This window comes from Amblyraja radiata, chromosome 14, assembly GCF_010909765.2.
Source record: "Amblyraja radiata isolate CabotCenter1 chromosome 14, sAmbRad1.1.pri, whole genome shotgun sequence".
Classification (NCBI taxonomy): Eukaryota; Metazoa; Chordata; class Chondrichthyes; order Rajiformes; family Rajidae; genus Amblyraja; species Amblyraja radiata.
The window spans coordinates 8,390,713-8,400,153 of record NC_045969.1 but is presented as its reverse complement, the minus strand read 5'-3'; positions in this window follow the sequence as shown (position 1 = coordinate 8,400,153).

Genomic DNA, 9,441 nt, shown 5'->3' with positions numbered 1-9,441 from the left:
GTTAGTTAGCAGTCTTGTTGTACGTGCCCCCTTGGGCAAGAGTGACCATAATATGGTTGAGTTCTTCATTAGGATGGAGAGTGACATTGTTAATTCAGAAACAATGGTTCTGAACTTAAAGAAAGGTAACTTTGAGGGTATGAGATGTGAATTGGCCAAGATTGACTGGCAATTAATTCTAAAAGGGTTGACGGTGGATATGCAATGGAAGACATTTAAAGACTGCATGGATGAACTACAAAAATTGTTCATCCCAGTTGGCAAAAGAATAAATCAGGGAAGGTAGTGCATCCGTGGATAACAAGGGAAATCAGGGATAGTATCAAAGCGAAGGATGATGCGTACAAATTAGCCAGAAAAAGCAGCATACCGGAGGACTGGGAGAAATTCAGAGACCAGCAGAGGAGGACAAAGGGCTTAATTAGGAAAGGAAAAATAGATTATGAAAGAAAACTGGCAGGGAACATAAAAACTGACTGCAAAAGTTTTTATAGATATGTGAAAAGAAAGAGATTAGTTAAAACAAATGTAGGTCTCTTGCAGTCAGAAACAGGTGAGTTGATCATGGGGAACAAGGATATGGCGGACCAATTGAATAACTACTTTGGTTCCGTCTTCACTAAGGAAGACATAAATAATCTGCCGGAAATAGCAGGGGACCGCGGGTCAAAGGAGTTGGAGGAATTGAGTGAAATCCAGGTTAGCCGGGAAGTGGTGTTGGGTAAATTGAATGGATTAAAGGCCGATAAATCCCCAGGGCCAGATAGGCTGCATCCCAGAGTACTTAAGGAAGTAGCTCCAGAAATAGTGGATGCATTAGTAATAATCTTTCAAAACTCTTTAGATTCAGGAGTAGTTCCTGAGGATTGGCGGGTAGCAAACGTAACCCCACTTTTTAAAAAGGGAGGGAGAGAGAAAACGGGGAATTACAGACCAGTTAGTCTAACATCGGTAGTGGGGAAACTGCTAGAGTCAGTTATTAAAGATGGGATAGCAGCACATTTGGAAAGTGGTGAAATCATTGGACAAAGTCAGCATGGATTTACAAAAGGTAAATCATGTCTGACGAATCTTATAGAATTTTTCGAGGATGTAACTAGTAGCGTGGATAGGGGAGAACCAGTGGATGTGGTGTATCTGGACTTCCAGAAGGCTTTCGACAAGGTCCCACATAAGAGATTAGTTTACAAACTTAAAGCACACGGCATTGGGGGTTCAGTATTGATGTGGATAGAGAACTGGCTGGCAAACAGGAAGCAAAGAGTAGGAGTAAACGGGTCCTTTTCACAATGGCAGGCAGTGACTAGTGGGGTACCGCAAGGCTCAGTGCTGGGACCCCAGCTATTTACAATATATATTAATGATCTGGATGAGGGAATTGAAGGCAATATCTCCAAGTTTGCGGATGACACTAAGCTGGGGGGCAGTGTTAGCTGTGAGGAGGATGCTAGGAGACTGCAAGGTGACTTGGATAGGCTGGGTGAGTGGGCAAATGTTTTGCAGATGCAGTATAATGTGGATAAATGTGAGGTTATCCATTTTGGTGGCAAAAACAGGAAAGCAGACTATTATCTAAATGGTGGCCGACTAGGAAAAGGGGAGATGCAGCGAGACCTGGGTGTCATGGTACACCAGTCATTGAAAGTGGGCATGCAGGTGCAGCAGGCAGTGAAGAAAGCGAATGGTATGTTAGCTTTCATAGCAAAAGGATTTGAGTATAGGAGCAGGGAGGTTCTACTGCAGTTGTACAGGGTCTTGGTGAGACCACACCTGGAGTATTGCGTACAGTTTTGGTCTCCAAATCTGAGGAAGGACATTATTGCCATAGAGGGTGTGCAGAGAAGGTTCACCAGACTGATTCCTGGGATGTCATGACTGTCTTATGAAGAAAGACTGGATAGACTTGGTTTATATTCTCTAGAATTTAGGAGATTGAGAGGGGATCTTATAGAAACTTACAAAATTCTTAAGGGGTTGGACAGGCTAGATGCAGGATGATTGCTCCCGATGTTGGGGAAGTCCAGGACAAGGGGTCACAGCTTAAGGATAAGGGGGAAATCCTTTAAAACCGAGATGAGAAGAACTTTTTTCACGCAGAGAGTGGTGAATCTCTGGAGCTCCCTGCCACAGAGGGTAGTCGAGGCCAGTTCATTGGCTATATTTAAGAGGGAGTTAGATGTGGCCCTTGTGGCTAAGGGGATCAGAGGGTATGGAGAGAAGGCAGGTACGGGATACTGAGTTGGATGATCAGCCATGATCATATTGAATGGCGGTGCAGGCTCGAAGGGCCGAATGGCCTACTCCTGCACCTAATTTCTATGTTTCTATGTCTATGTTTCTACATGCAATGAAAATATGAAATTGGCTGGTTATAATCAGAAACCATCAGTCATCAAAATAAAAAAAGTAATTCTGATAGTTACACACTAAATTGGTTGCCAACTGAGAAAAGTGACCTATTTGGTTAGCACACAACAAAAGCTTTTCACTGTACCTCGGTACACGCGACCATAAACTAAATGGAACTGAACTATCTTCTGGAAGATATGGCTCTTGTAAAACAAATATAAATCAAAGCAAAATGAATAGCACACTGGTTTGACATCCTTAAAATATTTGAAGGGAAGATTTGCATTTTAATAACCCCTTTTGGCATATTCCAAATGCTGCATATCAAAGGACTACTTTTGATGTGTTGAAGTAGCTAAACTTACTGAGCTCCCACTAAAGATTTTATGAGCTTAATATTATTTATTCAAAGCAAAACAGTGGAGACACTCAGCAGCTCAGATCATGCAGACGGAGAGGGAGAAATGTACAGGGAGAAACAATTAATGTTTCAGCTTGATGACTCTCCATAGAAATTAAAGGCAACATTTCCCATTGTACTGATAAGAGTCATCAATTTAAACTTTAACATTGCTTCTTTCCCCTTAGATTCTGCTTGGTCTTCAGAATTCCACCATTGATCCAAGGAAGATTGAGGAATCGACCTAGACCAGAACACCAGAGATAAGTCCCATGCTCTTCTTCAAAATGGTTGCCATGTACCATCTATGTAAGTTCATAAGTTCTAGAAGTAGAATTAGGCGCATTAGTCAAACAACTCCATGAATACGATCTGGAGGGTCACGCTAAATTTAGGCTCAAGTCTTTGCAGTGAGATTTCAGTTCTGCCCATTGACTTCACTAGGGAACAGCAACACGTCAGTAAATGAACAAAAGTATATCCAATTTGGAACCAACATTCTTATAGAAACGTACAAAATTCTTAACGGGTTGGACAGGCTAGATGCAGGAAGATTGTTCCCGATGTTGGGGAAGTCCAGAACAAGGGGTCACAGTTTAAGGATAAGGGGGAAATCTTTTAGGACCGAGATGAGGAAAACTTTTTCACACAGAGAGTGGTGAATCTCTGGAATTCTCTGCCACAGAAGGTAGTTGAGGCCAGTTCATTGGCTACATTTAAGAGGGAGTTAGATGTGGCCCTTGTGGCTATAGGGATCAGGGGGTATGGAGAGAAGGCAGGTACAGGATACTGAGTTGGATGATCAGCCATGATCATATTGAATGGCGGTGCAGGCACGAAGGGCCGAATGGCCTACTCCTGCACCTATTTTCTATGTTTCTATGTTTCTAACATTGTTTCTATGATCCAAATAACCAGACCGAAAAATGTTCACAGTTCCCATTTCAAAGAGGAAAAGCATACCAACCATCATGAAGGATAATCAAAAAAACTGGAAATCTGAAACAAGAACAGCAAATGCCAGAACCACTGGGCAAGTTAGATATCGTCTGTGAAAATAATTAATATTTCAGCTTGAAGCCCCTTCATCAAAATTGGAATGAAGAGAAACTAAATTAGTTTTGTTGCGGACAATGAGAAAAGTTCTGAGGTTAGGACTACCAAGAGATTAGATTAGTTAAGGAGTGAAATACAAAGTAGCAATTAAAGGTGCAAAAAAATGCAGGGATGGAGGGCGTGTAGGGCAGGAGGTTGGATTGTGACAATGGAGAGAGAGAACTGAGCCAATGTAGCCGATGAACTTTCAGCAGTTCTGATGCAGATAGAGAAAGTGAGTTACCTAAAGTTGTAGAATTCAATATTAAATCAAGACATTTGAAAAATGTTCATTTGGAGAGATGATTTGAAAGAAGATGTTGTCCCTCAAGCTCATGTTGGGTATCATTTCAACAGTATAAGAGGCAAAGGACAGATCTGTCAGAATGAAGAATTAAAGTGGCAGGTAACCAGGGTCACGCTGCTAATTAGTCATCAAATCTGCATTTGTTTCGCCAATGTAGAGGAGAGCACATTGTGAACCACGAATGCAATGCACTAGATTGGAAGAAGTGCAAGCAAAGCAAAGCTTCACATGGAAGGACTGTCCGAATGCCTGGATAATGTGAGAGGAGGAGGAGTTAAAAAGACAGGTGTGGCATCTCATGTTGTTGCCTGGGAAAAGTGCTGTAAGAGGGGGAATGGTTGGTGAGAGCTGAAGTGTGGACAGAGAAGAGGATTATAGTGGCAGATTTTTATATTGTTCAAGAGATTACTCCCTCAAGCCACTAAGTGGACTAAATGATTAAGGAGAATATCGTAATACACATGTGAGCTCCCCGTCAGAGACCTTCAGAGCTTCTTCACAGATAAATCTTCATAACACAGTCTTTTGATTAATAGATTCTTTATTGTTGATGAAAAACAAATGGTATACATCCAACCTTCTTCCGACTCGTACATTCTAATCTTCATTGAACTCCAGCATATCGCTTTATAGGTTAGAAAACTCCACGTGTCTCCGTTACACTTCGCATGGTCAAAGAGTATGCCTTCTTCATGCTGGTCCAAAACTAAACTAAAAACTAAGCTCCTGCACAAGAAACCTAGCTCTGAACACGCCCCAGAATACGTCATAGAAACATAGCAAATAGGTGCAGGAGGAGGCCATTCAGCCCTTCGAGCCAGCACCGCCATTCATTGTGATCATGGCTGATCGTTCCCAATCTATAACCCGTGCCTGCCTTCTCCCCATATCCTTTGATTCCACTAGTCCCTAGAGCTCAATCTAACTCTCTTTTAACTCCCTCCAGTGATTTGGCCTCCACTGCCCTCTGTGGCAGGGAATTCCACAAATTCACAACTCTCTGGGTGAAAAAATTTTTCTCACCTCAGTCTTAAATGCCCTCCCTTTTATTCTAAGACTGTGGCTCCTGGTTCTTGACTCGCCCAACATTGGGAACATTTTTCCTGCATCTAGCTTGTCCAGTCCTTTTATCTATCTATATTACTAAATCTCTTATCTTGACCACTTTTGGCCTACTGTGCTGCGATTTCCGACAGAACGCCGCCACCTACGGCCGTCATTTTTGGCCATCTCGCTCAGAGCCCCCCTCCTCCTTACGGGTGCGGAGGATTTTTCCCATCGATGACAAATCAGAGAGATATTAATGTTTTTTTTTAATTCACCATTCTCTCTGCTGCACCTGCTGGAGGGAGGGGGAGGAACTATAAAACCAGGAAGCGGTGTGCCTCACTTACTCTCTGCAAGATGGATGAAGCCAAGGGTCACGTCTCTCTGAGCTCTGAATGACACTGAACAAATGTCTACACAACTGTGTACCCTTAATGTGGTTTGAATATGAAAATATGGTTTTTTTAATGTAAAAAGGCACTTCCTGCAAATGGTTGTTTTGGGTGCTTTGGCTTGAAGTTGAAAGGAATTACCGCAAATGGTGGCTGGGGTGTTTTGCTTGAAGTTGAAAGGCACTACTTACTGCACATGGTGGCTTGGGTGCTTTGGCTTGAAGTTGAAAGGCACTACTTACTGCAAATGGTGGCTTGGGTGCTTTGGCTTGAGGTTGAAAGGCATTACTTACTGCAAATGGTGGCTTGGGTGCTTTGGCTTGAAGTTGAAAGGCACTACTTACTGCAAATGGTGGTGGGTGATTTGGCTTGAAGTGGAAAGCCACTTTTTACTGCAAATGGTGGCTTGGGTGCTTTGGCTTGAGGTTGAAAGGCACTACTTACTGCAAATGGTGGCATGCAGTTGAAAGACACTACTTACTGTAAATGGTGGCTATAGTGCTTTGGCTTGAAATTGAAAGGCACATCTTACTGCAAATGGTGGCTTGGGTGCTTTGGCTTGAGGTTGAAAGGCACTACTTACTGCAAATGGTGGCATGAGGTTGAAAGGCACTACTTACTGCAAATGTTGGCTTGGGTGCTTTGGCTTGAAGTTGAAAGGCGCTACTTACTGCAAATGGTGGCTTGGGAGCTTTGGCTTGAAGTTGAAAGGCACTACTTACTGCAAATGGTGGCTGGGGTATTTTGCTTGAAGTTGAAAGGCACTACTAACTGCACGTGGTGGCTTGGGAGCTTTGGCTTGAAGTTGAAAGGCACTACTTGCTGCAAATGGTGGTTTGGATGCTTTGGCTTGTGGTTGAAATGCACTACTTACTGCAAATGGCTTGGATGCTTTGGCTTGAGGTTGAAAGGCACTACTTACTGCAAACGGTGGCATGAAGTTGAAAGGCACTACTTACTGCAAATGGTGGCTTGGGTGCTTTGGCTTGAAGTTGAAATGCACTATTTACAGCAAATGGTGGCTTGGGAGCTTTGGTTTAAAGTTCAAAAGGCACTACTTACTGCAAATGGTGGCTTGGGAGCTTTGGCTTGAAGTTTAAAAAAATCACCATTTTCTCTGCTGCCCCTGCTGGAGGGAGGGGGAGGGATTATAAAACCAGGAGGTGGCGTGCCTCACTCACTCTCTGCAAGATGGATGAAGCCAAGGGTCACGTCTCTCTGAGCTCTGAATAACACTGAACAAATGTCTACACAACTGTGAGTACCCTTAATGTGGTTTGAAAATGAAAATATGGTTTGTTTGAAGTAAAAAGACACTGTCTGCAAATGTTTGTTTGGGTGCTTTGGCTTGAAGTTGAAAGGCATTACTTACTGCAAATGGTGGCTTGGGTGCTTTGCTTGGTTGAAAGGCACTACTTACTGAAAATGGTGGCTTGGGTGCTTTGGCTTGAAGTTGAAAGGCACTACTTACTGCAAATGGTGGCTTGGGTGTTTTGGCTTGAGGTTGAAAGGCACTACTTACTGCAAATGGCGGCTTGGGCGCTTTGGTTTGAAGTTAAAAGGCACTATTGCAAATGCACTTACTTCCTGTTTGCACTGTATATTGATTTTAGATAAAACGCTACACTTACACCCTGCATGAAATGGTATGAAGCTGCATTGGAATTTGGTGGCCTTGGACCCTGCTTGAAGTGGAATAAAACTGCACTGAATTTGGTGGCCTTGCACCCCACTGAAAGTGGTATGAAACTGCACTTGTATTTGGTGGCCTTGGATCCAGCTTGAAGGTATGAAACTGCACTTGAATTCGGTGGCCTTGCACCCTGCTTGAAGTGGTTGGAAACTGCACTTGAATTTGGTGGCCTTGAACCCTGCTTGAAATGGTAGGAACATGGATTTGAATTTGGTGGACTTGCACCCTGCTTGAAATGGTAGGAACATGGATTTGAATTTGGTGGACTTACACCCTGCTTGAAATGGAATTTCAAGGAATAGTCATGAGTCAACTGCCAGCCCACCAGCCGTGAGTGAGCTGCCAGCTGATCAGGCTTGAGGGACTGAGCTGCCACCCCAAGAACCCATGCCAGCACTCCAGAAAGCCCCCCCCCCCCCCCACTGACCACCAATATTGGAATTGGTGGAGAGGTGGAATATTGCATCGGGGGACCAGCCCACCCGTGTGAACATGGGACCCAACGGGTCCCACTTAGTCTAGTAATTTTATATGTTTCTATAAGATCTCCTCTCGTCCTTCTAAACTCCAGTGAATACAAGCCTAGTCTTTTCAATCTTTCCTCATATGACAGTCCCGCCATCCCAGTGAACTTATGCTGCACTGCCTCAATCATAAGGATGTCCTTCCTCAAATTAGGAGACCAAAACTGTAAACAATACTCCAGATGTGGTCTGACCAGAGCCCTATGCAACTGCAGAAGAACCTCTTGACTCCTATACTGAAATCCTCACACTGATATTGCCTGCACTTATAACAAATTATAGGACTCTAACAGTCTCTCACCATATGTCCTTTTTTCAAGTCCAAAACAGATTTCCTTCTCTTTCAAGAAAACCATCTTTTCTTCATGTTCTTTCATCTTGAATCTTCGACATCATCTTATGATGTGACCAACTTCATCACATAACAAACAAAATACTAATTGCTTGCTAGTAGATACATTTCCTTTCATTCCATCTGTCGTTTCCACAGGTCTGGTTGTGATAGCAAAACTACTTCTCTTAGGTTCTGATGTTTCTTCAATTTTGGTAAAGGTAGAACCTTTGTTAGTTGCAATTGGTTTACGATCTTTAATAATCCCATGGTGTGGCTCCAATATGTACCGTACTTCCCTTTCTAAGAATTTCACCAGGTCTCGTAGCCTGGCTACTCGCTTCTTCTTATCCATTATTTTGCCTGCTTTATATGCCTGCTAATGGTGACTTGAGTATTATTCGCAAGATTCATTTCCTTCATGTGGCCGAGATTTTTCATCGAGCTGCAACAGCCTCTCAGAAATCTATATTACTAAATTTGTGATCTTGACCGCTTTTGGCCTACTGTGCTGCGATTTCCGACAGAACGCCGCCACCTACGGCCGTCATTTTTGGCCACCTAGCCCAGAGCCCCCCTCCGCCTTACAGGTGCGGAGGATTTTTCCCATCGATGACAAATCAGAGAGATATTAATGTTTTTTAAAAATTCACCATTCTCTCTGCTGCACATGCTGGAGGGAGGGGGAGGGACTATAAAACCAGGAAGTGGTGTGCCTCACTCACCCTCTGCAAGATGGAAGAAGCCAAGGGTCACGTCACTCTGAGCTCTGAATGACACTGAACAAATGTCTACACAACTGTGATTACTCTTAATGTGGTTTGAATATGAAAATATGTTTTTTTTAAAGTAAAAAGGCACTTCCTGCAAATGGTTGTTTTGGGTGCTTTGTCTTGAAGTTGATAGGAACTACTTACTGTAAAATGGTGGCGGGTGATTTGGCTTGAAGTTGAAAGGCACTTCTTACTGCAAATGGTGGCGGGTGCTTTGGCTTGAAGTTGAAAGGAACTACTTACTGCAAATGGTGGCTTGGGTGCTTTGGCTTGAAGGTGAAAGGCACTACTTACTGCAAATGGTGGCTTGGATGCTTTGGCTTGAAGTTGAAAGGCATTACTTACTGCAAATGGTGGCGGGTGCTTTGGCTTGAAGTTGAAAGGAACTACTTACTGCAAATGGTGGCTTGGGTGCTTTGGCTTGAGGTTGAAAGGCATTACTTACTGCAAATGGTGACTTGGATGCTTTGGCTTGAAGTTGAAAGGCACTACTTACTGTAAAATGGTGGCGGGTGATTTGGCTTGAAGTT